Source organism: Scyliorhinus torazame, chromosome 7 (genome assembly GCF_047496885.1).
Source record: "Scyliorhinus torazame isolate Kashiwa2021f chromosome 7, sScyTor2.1, whole genome shotgun sequence".
In the NCBI taxonomy this organism is placed as follows: Eukaryota; Metazoa; Chordata; class Chondrichthyes; order Carcharhiniformes; family Scyliorhinidae; genus Scyliorhinus; species Scyliorhinus torazame.
The window spans coordinates 272,811,988-272,829,401 of NC_092713.1; the positions used below are offsets into that span (position 1 = coordinate 272,811,988).

Genomic DNA, 17,414 nt, shown 5'->3' on the forward strand with positions numbered 1-17,414 from the left:
GACTCAAAACGTTAGCTCCCTTCTCTCTCCACAAGTCAGATTGTACAGCATTTTCTGGGTTTGCTACAGACATCCCGGCCTGCCACCGACAGACGATGAATAAAGCTTTAATTAGGCCCAATTAAATTGCTGGGCAGTCTCTGGGCCGCAGACCGAGAGTAACCTGACTAATCAGAGCAGTAGAGCAGAATATCTGGTGTTGGAGCGAACTGGTCCCAACTCAGACCAAGATCATGCTATGTGATTTAAATGGCTGCTCTGGGATCTTTAGCTGTGTAATGTAGAAATAGACATCTCTGCATGAGGTCTCGGATTCTTAAATCATGAATTTAAACCAGGCCACATCCACTTACTTTCACAAAGCACTTCTAGCGGCCAGAGAACACTGAACAGCCAAGATTTAACTCTACCCTCAGAAAACCTACCATTACAGGTTGCCTGATAAAAATAATGGACCGTAACTCTCGGCTAGCAGCGGGAAAGCACAGGCCACCCGTTTTAATAGAGAAAACTGTGCACTTACCTGCACTTGGATGATGTGTCCAACCTTCTTTTCCCTGTGACAGCTCGAGCCTCCAATGCCCCGGTCTGCGCAGGTTCCAGCGCGCCGCAGGAGGAGTGCAGCCCTGCCCCCATTTGACTGTGGGAGGAAACCGAAGCACCCAGAGGAAACAGCGGTGGCACGGCGGCACAATGGTTAGCACTTCTGACTCCAGCACCAGACACAGGGTTCAATTCCGGCCTTGGGTGATGTTTGAGCTTTGTACATTCTCCCCATATCTGGGTGGGTTTCCTCCAGGTGCTCTCGTTTCCTCCCACAGTCCAAAGATGTGCAGGTTAGGTGGATTGACCATGCTAAGTTTTGCCTTAGTCTTCAGGGATGTACAGGTTAGGTTCCGGGGATAGGTCGGGGTAGTAGACCTAGGTATGATACTCTTTGACGGGCCGAATGGCCTTCATCTGCACTGTAATGAATCGATGGTTCTATTTCATGGTTCTAAGAAACCTATGCAAAGACAGGGAGAATGTACAAACACCACACAGTCTCCCAAGGTCAAAATTGAACATGGGTCCCTGGTGTTGTGAGGCAACAGTGCTAACTAGCATGCCACCATGTTACCCGTGTTAAATATGTTTCTGCCTTATTTACTTCAATTATCTTATTCATTTATTATTATCTTAGAATTAAATGTGCTTTGGTGTTTCCATAAGACATTTGTGAAAGCTTGTAAAGTTTAATGTAAAACATTTATTGACAAAAATAATTTTATAAATTCAAAACTTTGAAACTAGTTAACATTTAACTTAATGTGCAACTTTATCAGCTGAACAATTACATGAATCTACCTTGACTTTTACAAATTTCTTGTAATAAAGTATATTTTCTCATTTAAACACAACGATCAATAAAATATATTTTTCCACAAAAACACAATGGTCCTGTCTATTTGTAAAGGGGAGGGAAGGAAGAGGGGCGGGACGGAAGAGGGGAGGGTTTTGACATGTCAATTGTTAATGTTACAAATGCAAAGTCTGAAAGCAACAGAAGCGCAGTATCCTGGCACATATCTCCTCTGGCATCATTTTGGGATGTCCTTTGTCAGTACACTCTTCGTAATTGATTCGCTGCAATACCTGTCAGAGAGGTAGCTCACATTAGCTTACAGAAGGTTTGTATATGTCAAATAAGGCATTAAACTTTGTTAAAGCATTTGAAGTAATCACTGAGGCTTGTAAGGAGATTGTTAAACAACACAGCTTAAAATACATCGCAAAATCCAAATGTACTTTAGCTCTGCATCAGCTGGGACGACAGGCGTGCTAACGGTTGTGTCCTTGAAGGAGTCAATAGCACCAGTATCGAGGTCATAATCATTCAAAACCAAATCCGCTGGGCTGGCCCATATGCTTAGGATGTCAGAGCCCTGACTACCAAAGCAAATCTTCACCCAGCTCAAGAAACGATCCGAACAAGGGGTGACAACGAACACTCTTCAAAGACACTTTTTAGGCTTACCTCAAGAAATGGAACATACATGTCAATGCCTGGGAGACCTCTGCTCAGAAGAAACCTACTTGGAGGAACCTCCAGATTGAAGGGTCACAATTCTTCGAGAATGCCCAGAGACAAGAGGAGGCCCCGAAAAAGGAGCCTGAGAAAGGAATATCCGTGACTTAGCATCCATCCAAGAACCAATCCCACCTTTTGGAAACTCCTGTCAAATGAGTGATTGACGATGTGGCTCTAGGATCGGGCTCATCAGCCCACAGAATCTGTAACCAGTAACACGGAGTATCTTCGGTGGACAATCGTATTCGGTTACGAAGATCACCGCATTCTATCCATTACAGTTAATTTAACAGAATTAACTTCATCAACACAAGGCGAGGTTAAAAATAACTTATCATTTCACCTTCTGTGACTCCAAACTCACTTTATATGATAAAGTATCCTTTTTAATGGAATTAACAGCCGCATGACAAACCAAAGTTTAATAAGAATAAAAATATATTTTCCTTTCATTTTATTTGCATTTTAAACATATTTATAAATGCTAAACACGAATAATATAAAACATTAACTTACCAAAGAAATGTCCCCGATGTCTCCTGCCTCTGCGAGACTGAAAATTTAAAGGGAGCAGGTACGTTTCAAAGGTAAATTCTGCAGGCAATTGGGGGGCAGACCGGGAAATGGGAGGATAACCTTGGGTGGAGAGGAGGGGTTTGGACCGGTCATAGGGGGGTGGTGGCAGGGCAGACCCGAGGTAGGGATGGGGCAGACCAGTCAGAAAGGGGACGGACTTGAGGGAGAGGGTCAGGATGGGGCAGACTGGAGTGGGGTATGGGGGTCTGTCATGAGGGGACGGGGTGCGGTTGGACTGCAGGGGAGTGAGTTCAGATTGGAGGGGGGCAGGTTGGACCAGGGGGAGGAGGCATGTTGATCATAGGGGAGCGGGGGGGGGGGGGCTGTTTGGAATGGGGAATGGGGTTTTGATTGGGTGGGGGGGGGGGTTGAATCGGTGGGAGTGGGGTGTGGTGGCTTCCCTGGGGGAGTCTTGTGTTTGTGAGGGTTTTTCTGTGCGAGGCTGGGTCCAGGTGGTTCAATAGTTACTCTGGAGTTAGAAGTGTTTTTTTTCCTCTACTTCTTTCAGAGTAACTATCAGGGTAAAACTATCAGAACCATCTGCAGTTTACGATTTGAATCGCTTTTGTCGGATGGTTCTCAACCCAGCACAATTGTCCTGAGGAATTTAGCACTTCTGGGCAATTGTCTGGTAAACCCTTACATGGGAACTTCCTAGAGAGATTCCCCAGTGCATCATTGGGGTACCCCCTAAATGCGACGCTGGAGAACCAGGAAGTTATGAGCAATTATGTTACATGTATTATATTTGGAGCCAGGGAAAGGGTATAGTAAAGATGTATTAGAATAACATATATGGGGCATTTATGGAGAAAAGCTCAAAGGTCAGGACTTCTTCACTGGTTCAGAGAAGAATAACGTGAAATCTACGGTATTAGGTTCGCAAAGCTATGAAGTGTAGTGAAAGAGGGTTTCCACATAATAGTGAGTGCATAAAAAGGCAGCATAGCCTGAGGATCATCATGGGCAGAATGAAGAAGAAATATGGAAGAACGTTGTTCAGATTGTGAAGAACATGGAATGTTTTGCATTTGAAACAGAATATTAAATGATTGAAGTAGAAATTTAATAGGTTTTTGAAAAGTAATGATTAGCAAGGATAAAGAGAAAGAGCAGGGCAATGAAAAGACAATACACAGCTTTAGTTGGAGAGCTGGCATTGGCACAGACTCACTCCTCTGGGCTGAAAATATGTGATTCTGTGATAAAGCAAATAGCTCCTTCTCCATTGACAGCAAACCTCTCGGGGCAAAGCAGGGAATTTTCCTTCACTGACACACATCAAGTCATGCATTAAATGTGTCCTCTTTTAATTGTTTTAAGATTTGTAATTGAACCACGGACTTTTTGAACCACTTTTCTTTGTGCTTTATTACTCCAGTACATATTAATGCTGACCCTTCATCCCTACATTTTAGAACAATTTTCTTCACACTAATAAACCAGACAGCTTTGATAAAACATGGGCGGGATTCTCCCCTACTCGGTGGGGCGGGGGATTCCGGCGTATTGGAGTGGCGGAAACCACTCTGGCGTCGGGCCGCCCCAAAGGTGCGAAAGTCTCCGCACCTTTAGGGGCCAAGCCCTCACCTTGAGGGGCTAGGCCCGAGCCGGAGTGGTTTCCGCTCCGCCGGCTGGCGGGAAAGGCATTTGGCGCCATGCCAGCCGGCGCCTAAAGGTCTTCGCCGGGCGACGAATGCGCGGGAGCGTCAGCGGCTGCTGACATCATCCCCGCGCATGCGCAGTGGAGAGGGTCTCTTCCGCCTCCGCCATAGTGAAGACCATGGCAAAGGCGGAAGAAAAAGAGTGCCCCCATGGCACAGGCCCGCCCACGGATCGGTGGGCCACGATCGCGGGCCAGCCCACTGTGGGGCACCCCCTGGGGCCAGATCGCCCCGCGCCCACCCCAGGACCCCAGAGCCTGCCCGCGCCGCCTTGTCCCGTCATTCAAAAGGTGGTTCAATCCACGCCGGTGGGAGAGGGTTGACAGCGGAGGGACTTCGGCCCATTGCGGGTCGGAGAATCGCCGGGTGTGGGCCCGCCGACCGGCGCGGTGCGATTCCCGCCCCCGCCGAATCTCTGGTGGCGGAGAATTCGGGACATGGCGGTGGCGGGATTCTCACCAGCCCCCGGCGATTCTCCGACCCGGTGGGGGGTCCAAGAATGCATTTGTTGCAAACAGAAAATAATATTTTCCTCCTGCTTACTGGTATTTTCTGACTAGGTTAGTTGATGTTTTTATTGAAAATTTACAACTATATTCAGTTTTGGTGATATCAATCCAGCATTCTCTAACTACTTGGTACAGTATTTAGTGCAAACTTACATTCAAACTATTTTCCTTGTTCTGACGTAAAGACAGTGGAGTGAGGGGTGGCTCATTAGTATTTCCTTTTGCAATCACCAAACAGCTTGTTGCAGTTTTTCATTTTTATTTAAATTTCTACTTGTGGCCAACCTGCTTCCAAGTTCCAATTACTCCCAGCAGTACAGCACTGGGCTTCCAAAGGGAGATTGAAGTTCTGAGTTCCAATACTTGGCTGTATTTCAGTCTTGCCAGCTCAAGGTGGTTTGCGACCAATTTTCAGTCAGGCTGCTGCATGAAGTACTTTACAACGATGAAACAGTTAATCTCAGGGTGGATGAAACTCTGACAGAGTTTGCAGTTCTCTGCCAAGATGTGTTGTGTGTTGAGAGAACTTGCGAATTGTATTAATAGTGGCCATAGCTAAGTCCAGGACTGAGACTGTCCCCTCTGTAGGCATCAGTGTAGCAAAGTTGTGAACCTAGAGTGGAAAGATATATTATTAGTCAGCCATGTTTTACTTTTCTCCTTTTTGTTTGTGGAGTCTGGCTCCATTTAACAGTACAACAAAAATTCAATAAGAACTAAGAACACTAGTTGGTATGTTCACAGTCAAGAGCTCAAGCATCAAAAAGTTCTAATATCACACAGAATGCATTCATTATCTATTTGACCACTGATTTAAAGCCTCTAGTTATAGCTTCTTGAGCGTTTGCTCGGGGGTAGACTTGGTTAAGAATTGATATTGGTTAATATTTGCAAGAAGGTCAATTTATCTACCCATTGAATATGAATAATTGAGTTAACAGTGGATTAGCACATTGTCCTTTCCTGTCTCACTATACCTCCGTTTTCACTGTTAGTTACAAGGACAGACTTCGATGTTGTGGCCATTTCGGAGACATGGATAGAGCAGGGACAGGAATGGATGTTGCAGGTTCCGGGGTTTAGGTGTTTTAGTAAGCTCAGAGAAGGAGGCAAAAGAGGGGGAGGTGTGGCGCTGCTAGTCAAGAGCAGTATTACGGTGGCGGAGAGGATGCTAGATGGGGACACTTCTTCCGAGGTAGTATGGGCTGAGGTTAGAAACAGGAAAGGAGAGGTCACCCTGTTGGGAGTTTTCTATAGGCCTCCAAATAGTTCTAGGGATGTAGAGGAAAGGATGGCGAAGATGATTCTGGATAAGAGCGAAAGTAACAGGGTAGTTATTATGGGAGACTTTAACTTTCCAAATATTGACTGGAAAAGATATAGTTCGAGTACATTAGATGGGTCGTTTTTTGTACAATGTGTGCAGGAGGGTTTCCTGACACAATATGTTGACAGGCCAACAAGAGGCGAGGCCACATTGGATTTGGTTTTGGGTAATGAACCAGGCCAGGTGTTGGATTTGGAGGTAGGAGAGCACTTTGGGGACAGTGACCACAATTCGGTGACGTTTACGTAAGTGATGGAAAGGGATAAGTATACACCGCAGGGCAAGAGTTATAGCTGGGGGAAGGGCAATTATGATGCCATTAGACATGACTTGGGGGGGGATAGGTTGGAGAAGTAGGCTGCAAGTGTTGGGCACACTGGATAAGTGGAGCTTGTTCAAGGAACAGCTACTGCGTGTTCTTGATAAAAAAGTACCGGTCAGGCAGGGAGGAAGGCGTCGAGCGAGGGAACCGTGGTTTACCAAAGAAGTGGAATCTTTTGTTAAGAGGAAGAAGGAGGCCTATGTGAAGATGAGGTGTGAAGTTTCAGTTGGGGCGATTGATAGTTACAAGGTAGCGAGGAAGGATCTAAAGAGAGAGCTAAGACGTGCAAGGAGGGGACATGAGAAGTATTTGGCAGGTAGGATCAAGGAAAACCCAAAAGCTTTCTATAGGTATGTCAGGAATAAAAGAATGACTAGGGTAAGAGTAGGGCCAGTCAAGGACAGGGATGGGAAGTTGTGTGTGGAGTCTGAAGAGATAGGCGAGATACTAAATGAATATTTTTTGTCAGTATTCACTCAGGAAAAAGAGAATGTTGTGGAGGAGAATGCTGAGACCCAGGCTATTAGAATAGATGGCATTGAGGTACGTAGGGAAGAGGTGTTGGCAATTCTGGACAGGCTGAAAATAGATAAGTCCCCGGGGCCTGATGGGATTTATCCTAGGATTCTCTGGGAAGCCAGGGAAGAGATTGCTGGGCCTTTGGCTTTGATTTTTATGACATCATTGGCTACAGGAATAGTGCCAGAGGAGTATACTTGGAGTATTGTGTTCAAGTCTGGTCGCCACACTACCAGAAGGATGTGGAGGCTTTAGAGAGGGTGCAGAAGAGATTTACCAGAATGTTGCCTGGTATGGAGGGCATTAGCTATGAGGAGCGGTTGAATAAACTCGGTTTGTTCTCACTGGAACGAAGGAGGTTGAGGGGAGACCTGATAGAGGTCTACAAAATTATGAGGGGCATAGACAGAGTGGATAGTCAGAGGCTTTTCCCCAGGGTAGAGGGGTCACTTGCTAGGGGGCATAGGTTTAAGGTGAGAGGGTCAAGGTTTTGAGTAGATGTACGAGGCAAGTTTTTTACGCAGAGGGTAGTGGGTCCCTGGAACTCGCTACCGGAGGAGGTGGTGGAAGCAGGGACGATAGTGACATTTAAGGGGCATCTTGACAAATACATGAATAGGATGGGAATAGAGGGATACGGACCCAGGAAGTGTAGAAGATTGTAGTTTAGTCGGGCAGCATGGTTGGCACAGGCTTGGAGGGCCGAAGGGCCTGTTCCTGTGCTGTACATTTCTTTGTTCTTTTGTTGTTTTGACTGGAGGATAGCAAATGTGGTCCCTTTGTTCAAAAAGGGGAATAGAGACAACGCCGGCAACTATAGACCGGTGAGCCTCACGTCTGCTGTGGGTAAAGTCTTGGAGGGGATTATAAGAGACAAGATTTATAATCATCTAGATAGGAATAATATGATCAGGGATAGTCAGCATGGCTTTGTGAAGGGTAGGTCATATCTCACAAACCTTATCGAGTTCTTTGAGAAGGTGACTGAACAGGTAGACGAGGGTAGAGCAGTTGATGTGGTGTATACGGATTTCAGTAAAGCGTTTGATAAGGTTCCCCACGGTAGGCTATTGCAGAAAATACGGAGGCTGGGGATTGAGGGTGATTTAGAGATGTGGATCAGAAATTGGCTAGCTGAAAGAAGACAGAGGGTGGTGGTTGATGGGAAATGTTCAGAATGGAGTTCAGTTACAAGTGGCGTACCACAAGGATCTGTTCTGGGGCCGTTGCTGTTTGTCATTTTTATCAATGACCTAGAGGAGGGCGCAGGAGGGTGGGTGAGTAAATTTGCAGACGACACTAAAGTCGGTGGTGTTGTCGACAGTGCGGAGGGATGTAGCAGGTTACAGAGGGACATAGATAAGCTGCAGAGCTGGGCTGAGAGGTGGCAAATGGAGTTTAATGTAGAGAAGTGTGAGGTGATTCACTTTGGAAGGAATAACAGGAATGCGGAATATTTGGCTAATGGTAAAGTTCTTGGAAGTGTGGATGAGCAGAGGGATCTAGGTGTCCATGTACATAGATCCCTGAAAGTTGCCACCCAGGTTGATAGGGCTGTGAAGAAGGCCTATGGAGTGTTGGCCTTTATTGGTAGAGGGATTGAGTTCCGGAGTCACGAGGTCATGTTGCAGCTGTACAAAACTCTGGTACGGCCGCATTTGGAGTATTGCGTACAGTTCTGGTCACCGCATTATAGGAAGGACGTGGAAGCTTTGGAGCGGGTGCAGAGGAGATTTACCAGGATGTTGCCTGGTATGGAGGGAAAATCTTATGAGGAAAGGCTGATGGACTTGAGGTTGTTTTCGTTAGAGAGAAGAAGGTTAAGAGGAGACTTAATAGAGGCATACAAAATGATCAGGGGGTTAGATAGGGTGGACAGTGAGAGCCTTCTCCCGCGAATGGAAATGGCTAGCACGAGGGGACATAGCTTTAAACTGAGGGGTAATAGATATAGGACAGAGGTCAGAGATAGGTTCTTTACGCAAAGAGTGGTGAGGCCGTGGAATGCCCTACCTGCAACAGTAGTGAACTCGCCAACATTGAGGGCATTTAAAAGTTTATTGGATAAGCATATGGTTGATAACGGCATAGTGTAGGTTAGATGGCTTTTGTTTTGGTGCAACATCGTGGGCCGAAGGGCCTGTACTGCGCTGTATCGTTCTATGTTCTATGTTCTATAAGACCATAAGACGTAGGAGCAGATGTAGGCCATTCGGCCCATTCTGTCTGCTCCACCAATGAGATCATGACTGATCTGATGTGATAATCCACAACTCCACATTCCCACCTTATCCCCATAACCCTTGATTCCCTTACTGATTGGAAATCTGTCTATCTCAGCCTTGAACATATTTAACAACCCAGCCTCTAGAGCCCTCTGCGGTAAAGAATTCCTCAGATTCACTATCTTCTGAGACAAGAAATTCCTCCTCAACTCTGGGCGGAATTCTCCGACCCCACGCAGGGTTGGAGAATTGCCAGGGGCTGGCGTGAAACCCGTCCCCGCCGTGTCCCGAAGTCTCCGCCACCAGAGATTCGGCGGGGGCGGGAATCGCACCACGCCAGTCGACGTGCCCACCCCCGGCGATTCTCCGGCACACGATGGGACGAATTCCCGCTGCTGGAATGCCTGTCCCGCCAGTGTGGATTAAGCCACCTTTTGAACGGCGGGACAAGGGGGCGCGGGCAGGCTCTGGGGTCCTGGGGGGGGGGCGCGGGGCGATCTGGCCCTGGGGGGTGCCCCCACGGTGGCCAGGCCCGTGATCAGGGCCCACCGATCCGCGGGCGGGCCTGTGCTGTGTTGGCATTCTTTTTCTTCCACCTTCGCCATGGTCTTCACTATGGCAGAGGCGGAAGAGACCCCCTCCCCTGCGCATGGCGTGGGGATGACGTCAGCAGCCACTGACGCTCCCGCGCATGCGCTGACCCGCGTCACCCGGCGAAGACATTTCGGCCCCGGCTGGCATGGCACCAAAGGTCTTTCCCGCCAGCCGGTGGAGTGCAAACCACTCCGGCGCGGGCCTAGCCCCTCAAGGTGAGGGCTTGCACCTTTGGGGCGGCCCGACGCCGGAGTGGTTCCCGCCACTCCATTACGCCGGAACCCCCCGCCCCTCCGGGTAGGGGAGAATCCCGCCCACTGTCTTAAATGGGCAACACCTTATTCTGAAGTTATACCCTCTTGTCCGAGACTCACCCACAAGTTGAAACAGCCTGTCAGCATCTACCCTGAGAATCCTATATGTCTCAAAAATGTTGTCTCTCATTCTTCTGAACCCAATGAGTACAGGCCCAACCTACTCAACCTTTCCCATAAGAACCTTTTCCATACCTGAGATCAACCCCGTGAACCTTCTCTGGGCTGCCTTGAGTGCCAGTATAACTTTCCTTGGCTAAGGGGAACAAAGCTGTTCACAGCATTCCATGTGCGGCCTAACTAGTGCCTTGTATAGTTTTAGCAAGACTTCCTATTTTTATAGTCCATTCCCTTTGAAGTAAAGGCCAAAATTTAATTTGCCTTCCCTATTATCTGATGAACTTAAATGATAGTTTTGTGATTTATGCGCAGGGATCCCCACATCTCTCCCGCGCTGCAGCTTTCTGCAGTCTGTCTCTATTTAAATATTACACTCTCTATGAGTCTATAATCTCGTTTATTCTTCCTGCCAAAATGCATAATTTCATGTTTTCCTACCTTATATTCCATCTGCCAAGTTTTTGCCCACTCACCTAATCTGTCTATAGCCTTCTGTAAACTCTTTTATGTCTTCTCACCAATTTTATTGTCTTCCACAAACTTGGCAATAGGGCACTGTACAATAGTAAATCATATCCGAGCCTGGGGCAGATGAAATGGAATACAATGCTATTTTTCATTGACATGTGCCCACGGAATGCCTTTGTTTTGGGTACAAATCAGAAGGAAAAGGGTCTGAGATTAACTGGGTAGTATTTTAACTTTCAGACTCACTCACAATGGGGGAGGCTGGCAGCATATTGAGAATCCAGACGTTTCAACAACGCATTTGTCAGTCACCTTTTAACTCGGCATTGTGTTTGCACCTGATTTCTGCGCGTCCCGACCAATTAGAGTGGGGAGGTGCGATGATGACCCGCAGCAGTCTCATTTGATTTTGATTTACGCAGTTCCTTTGAGGGTCAGAATTGAAGGATGATAAAAGTGGTTTGACAGATCCAGAATGGGCACCTGCTCCAATGAAGGCACCACATGGAAATGCAGCAGAATGCTTTCTGAGTGGGTCTCTGGAAATATTGATTTGGGTTCTAAGGTCCTGCAGGGATATTTTGTACCTCTTGAACAGATGAATAATAAAGATTATACTATTATTACTATATGAAAGGCAACCAACAGGCACAGTTGGAAGTGGCCGGGGATGTCAGCAGCAGGAATGTGGGTGCCTCATCTTGAGATACATTGCTGTTAAAGTGAGCTGATCGGCATAGGAAAGGTGAGGAGCATGACATATTCTCGTACAAACCCCTTCGCTCTACCTTTCCGAACCTTCTCTTACATATCACTCTTCAAATTAACAAGCCGTGCATTTATCTTTATTCAAGCACTTTTTAAACATCTCCATCTGACAAACCACTATCATACTCATCTCATTGATATGTCAAACCCATCTCTCATAGTGACCCTGTGCAAAGGTTTTCCTTGCACCCTCTCAAAATGATCCACAGCTCACACCCATAGGCCTCACCTTCGTCTCCTTGAAGGAAAAGATAGCCCGGGAAATCAATTTGGATCATGAAGGGGAATGTGAAGAAAAGGAACATCAAGGTTTAGCACTCTGCTCCAAGTGCTCATGGCCCCTTGCTTCCCCTTCCGTCAGCGCCCTAGATGATCCCTCCCACCCCGGTGACCAAATCTGCCCCTACACAGGTGCAAGTGCCTTTGACAGGGCTATCACAGGTTCCAAAACCCTGAGGACATCAATTAAAAGCATTTGAGCAGTTAGACCAGGGGAATGAATTGCCTAACCTTAGCTCTGCTGAAGCCAAAAGAGCAGCAAAAAAAGTAAGAAAAGTATTTATAGTTGAGCAAGGGTGTTACATTGTCACATTTCTGTTCAATGTTTACAAAGCATAAATATTTCAAAGCTCCATTGTCCTGTTCCCCCAATTTTGTCTGTGGCATGGCCAGTAGCTTTATGAATAATGATTAAGAACAAACAGAAGCAATATAGAACATAGAAAATACAGCACAGAACAGGCCCTTCAAATGGATGTCTTTTCCAAAGTTTTCCAGATTCTGGAAAGGTTCATCAGACTGGAAAGTGGCAAATATAACCCCTTTATTCAAGAGAAGGGGGCAAAAGACAGTAAAGTATAGGCCAGTTAGCCTGACATCTGTCGTGGGGAAGATGCTAGAATCGATCATTAATTGGTGAATGTTGGGCACATAGAAATAACTAAGAGCCAGCATGATTTTTTCTGAAAGGGAAATAACATTTAACCAATTTATTAGAGTTCTTTGAAGGAGTAACATGTACTGTCAATAAAGGGGAACCCGTAGATGTGCTGTACTTGGATTTCCAGAATTAGTTTGATAAGTTGCCACATCAAGTAGAAAGTACAAGCTTATGGTATAGGTAGGGGGTAACATACTTACATGAATAGAAGTTTGGCCAACTGGTATGAAAGAGAGTATGCATTAATGAGTCTTATTCTGTTTGTCAGGTTGTAATGAATGGAGTCCATAGGGTCCTGTGCTGGGACCTCAACATTTTACAATTTACATCAAGACTTAGATGAGGAGAACGAAGGCATGGGAGCTAAATTTGCAGATGACAAAAAAGATAGGTAGGAATGCATGTTGTGAAGAGGACATAAGCAGTTTGCAGATGGAAATAGGTTGAGCAACTGGGCAAAAATCTGGCAGATGGAGTATAAAGTGGGAAAACATGAAGTTGTTCACTTTGGCAACAAGTATGCTGTTGGTGAAAGAAAGGTGTTGGAAGCGGACAATGTGGGCAGCACAGTGGTTTGCACTGCTGCCTCACCGCACCAGGGACCCGGGTTCAATTCTGACCTCGGGTGACTGTCTGTGTGGAGTTTGCACTTTCTTCTCGTGTTTCCTTCGGGTGCTCCGGTTTCCTCCCACAGTGCAAAGATATGCAGATGGATTGGCCGTACTAAATTGCCCCTCAGTGTCCAAAGGTTAGGTGGGTTACTTGATGGGCTGAATGGCCTCCTTTTGCACTGTAGGGATTCTATGATTCTAACAGAGTGGTTAGATTTTAACTCTCTGACCTCACTTGATTATCACGAGTCAGCTGCTCGCCTGGGTTGGGCTGATTGCGGCAACTGTTTATTGAGGGGCGGGGAACAAACATCACGCCATCTGGAGGCCGCCTGCCATGTGGTAGCAAAGTGAGTTTGGGAAGGAAGTTATCTTATCTGGGTGGGAGCTCAGGGTGGTAGAGGCCAGGCTGTCTTGTAGCACATGGAGTATTCCTGTTCTTCCTGGCCACACTTCAGAAAGTTTTAAAATTGATTATAGGCCTAGTTGGCTTTCAATAGCCTTGCCTCAAGGGGTGGTCACAACTGGTGCCCAAATTCAGAATTAAGCCTTAGGGTTACATGTATTTCATGGGGCCGTGATTTGTATTTATTAATGCAGCTCCCACTGAAGTTTAGCAGGAAAATCTGATGGAAATAGTACCTCCTCGTTTTAACTGCTCCCTTATTCTTTTTCTAAAAAATTACCCCTTAATTAACAGGAGGAAGCGGTGGCGTAGTGGTCTTGTCACTGGACCAATAATCCAGTGAACGAATGAGCGAATAAAGGAAAAAAAAGACTTTTACAAATTAGGACTTCAAGTCACAAGCTGGGTAAATCGTACAGTATTAATTCTGCAATGATGGTTTGGAATGCACATGCCATTTTTTTGAGAATTCTAATTTCCTCATGACGATGGCAATATTTTCTGAAATAATCTGCTTCGTTGTAAATCTGAGGAAATACCCGTTAAAATGTGCGGGATGCTCCGTTCTGCCGCACCCGTTTTCTGGTGCGGCGCGCCCCAGCCGGCCAATGGGGTTTCCCATTGTGGGCACCCCCATACCGTCGGAAAATCCACGGCATAAGTGTGCTGCTGGTGAAACGGAGGATCCCGCTGACGGAGAATCCAGCCTAGATATTTTCAACTACACACTCTGGGAACCATTTTACTGTGTGGTGGCTGCCAGGTGGATATATGTGCATTGAAAATACAGCAACTGCTGACTGACTGCAAATGTAAAGCGGGTGTGGTAGGCAGCAGAAATAGGAAAGCTTCAAGTTTACAATCTGGAATTAAGGGGGACCAAATTGATAAGGCTCGAAATCGGGTTCTGGGAACCTGTTATGTGATAAATCCACACCTGTTCTAGGTGAATCAGGCAGCATGCAAACGTTATGCTGCCTGGTGGTGTGCAGCTCAGAACTGTTGAGAGGCTGTATTCTTCAGCAGGGGTCCCTTATCCATGCAAGGCTAGCACCACTTAAAGTTAGATTGCACGAATAAAGGCAAGGTGCACTCTGGCTGTAGCGAGGGCTGAAACCAGTAAAAGAGTAGGAGACCAGGAAGAAGCTATAGGAATTGTGCAACAGGCCAGAGAGTGTGTCCGAAGATTCTTGCTGAAGGTCTTGGTGCAGGAGGAGGTACCAGGAGGCCTTCCAAACACAGGTAGCCAATGCAGCCAATTCCAGCAGACTAACCCCAAGGACCTCGATGCAGTGGAGGAAGTGGTTTAATGACCTCACATGCTTAATCAACATCACTGAGACATGAGATATAACATGGCCATTAATCTGCAACTATGGGGCCTACTTGGCTCAAGTGCAAGTGGTGCCACCTGACACCTCCAATGCACCCCCCCCCTCCCCCCGTAAAATGTGAGATAGGTCGAGCCGGGTAGGTAGGCAGCAGGAAAGTTCGCATTTTACCATTCCACGGGTGGGATCAAGCCAATAAATCCAGACTGCCACACCATATATCAACACAGAAGGAAAAACATGCTTCTGTTTTGTTTTTAAACAGCCTTGGGCTTGTGAGAATAATGTTTCTCACTTAATTTAATTTATTTATAGCTTGCTGAAAGATGCAGCAGCAGGCCTCAACAGATCTGCAAAACCACATAGAGTCAATTCAGGACACTGCCCTTTAATGATGAAACGATTGCATCATCAATTTGTTGCACATTATTTCCTCTGACGATCTGCTCAACCACATGACTTTGAACAGACTTGCAGACTCAACACTTTATCATAAAGCATCCATATTCATTTGTTATAGGTGATATTTTTTTGGTGTTCGTTGTCGCTGGCCAGGACGAGAGCAAATGCAAACGTCTGGAGGAGCAACAGAGACATTCAGGACAGTTCCATCTAGCAACTAGCGGAGAGACACAACTTTGGGCAAAATGTGTATTGAATATTCCTGACATTTTAATTTGAGGTTCAAGAGTTTTTATTTTCTTCATGGGGATCATGTGTTCACAGACACTTCGAAAACCAAACCAAAAGTAATTTAATAGACAAAGGAAGCAGCAAACCTCAAGCCCCAGAACCTGAGACAGTGTAGGCTTCGGGTTGCAAAAGTAAAAAACAAATGCCAACAAAGCAAACAAAACACTGGGGTGATTTCTAGACAGATAAAAGTGAAAAGCAGTGGAAGTTATTTTAAACTTGTCTGACTTGGTTAAACCATACTTGGAGTGACAGTTCTGGGGCGAGATTCTCCGACCCCCCCCCCCCCGCCGGGTCAGAGAATCGCCGGGGCCTGGCGTGAATCCCGCCCCCGCCGGTTGCCGAATTCTCCGGCACCGGATATTCGGCGGGGGCGGGAATCGGGCCGTGCCGGTTGGCGGGCCCCCCCGCGTGATTCTCCGGCCCGGATGGGCCGAAGTCCCGCTGCTAAAATGCCTGTCCCGCCGGCGTAGATTAAACCACCTACCTTGCCGGCGGGACAAGGCGGCGCGGGCGGGCTCCGGGGTCCTGGGGGAGGCGCGCGGGGTGATCTGGCCCCGGGGGGTGCCCCCATGGTGGCCTGGCCTGCGATCGGGCGCACCGATCCGCGGGCGGGCCTGTGCCGTGGGGGCACTCTTTTCCTTCCGCCTTCGCCACGGTCTCCACCATGGCGGAGGCGGAAGAGACTCCCTCCACTGCGCATGTGTGGGAATGCCGTCAGCGGCTGCTGACGCTCCCGCGCATGCGCCGCCCGGAGATGTCACTTCTGCGCCAGCTGGCGGGGCACCAAAGGCCTTTTCCGCCAGCTGGCGGGGCGGAAATTCGTCTCGCGTCGGCCTAGCCTCTTAAGGTTGGGGCTCGGCCCCCAAAGATGCGGAGCATTCCGCACCTTTGGGGCGGCGTGATGCCCGACTGATTTGCGCCGTTTTGGGCGCCAGTCGGCGGACATCACGCCGTTTCCGGAGAATTTCGCCCCCTGATCACCGTAAAGATTTAGAGGCACTGTTTAATGTACAAAAAAAAGCTTAAAATGATACCTGAGGAATTATACACATCAGGAAAGATTTAACAAACTGGGACACATAACAAACTGGAGGCACAATGACATAGTGGTTAGCACTGTTGCCTTACAATGCCAGGGGCCCAGGTTTGATGCCAGCCTTGGGTGACTGTGTGGAGTTTGCACATTCTCCTTGTATCTGGGTTTCCTCTGGGTGCTCCAGTTTCCCCACAGTCCAAAGATGTGCAGGTTAGGTGGATTGGCCATGATTAATTGTCCCTTAAGTGTCCAAAGATGGGCAGGTTGGATGGGGTTATGGGGATCGGGCAGGAGAGTGGGCATGGGTAGGGTGCTCTTTCAGAAGGTCAGTGCAGACTAGATGGACCAAATAGCCTCCTTTCCACTCTAGGAATTCTATGGTTCCTTTAGCAAAAACAGTGGTGACCTGATTATGAAAGGGTTTGATGGGGTAGACCCATGGTTCCCAAAATGTGGTCTTGCAGATGATTGAAAGTAAACTCACTCATACATAATGCCATAATAGAGAAAAATTATCATAAACACAGACAACAATGTAGTGCTACAGTTTGAAAATCAATCACTAATTTGTGGTTTCTGTCCCTTATCCTATTTTGTATTTATGCAGTCACTATCTAGCAATCCCATGGGCTTTACTTTTGCTAATGTCAATTTTGTGGAATATTGTCAAATGCCATTGGACATGATTCAACGACCGTGTTGAGGCCAATGTGGATCCGGCCACGCGGGGTGAATAGAGGGAGAGGGCAAAATCAAGATCTGTGCCAGGCGTGACACATTTTGTAAGTCGCTAAGCCCGCTCCCAATGGCGAATTCTGGATCTCACCCAAAAATGTCAAGAATATCATTAACCCTCATTTGCATTCATTTCAATCTCAGTAATGAGATTGTAGTCGAATGCAACGGCCTCTGGGGAA

At 47.1% G+C, this 17,414-nt stretch overlaps 1 long non-coding RNA gene across 1 annotated transcript in view; it reads right to left on the reverse strand.

The window, feature by feature from the left end:
* Nucleotides 1–1,330: 1,330 nt before the first annotated feature.
* Nucleotides 1,331–17,414, reverse strand: part of LOC140427041 (uncharacterized) — a 180,479-nt gene continuing 164,395 nt past the window's right edge. The window contains exons 2-3 of the long non-coding RNA XR_011948369.1: nucleotides 4,974–5,433; nucleotides 1,331–1,635 (exon numbers count right to left, since the gene is read on the reverse strand). This is a non-coding gene — a long non-coding RNA (uncharacterized lncRNA). The remainder of the gene's footprint in view (nucleotides 1,636–4,973; nucleotides 5,434–17,414) is intronic.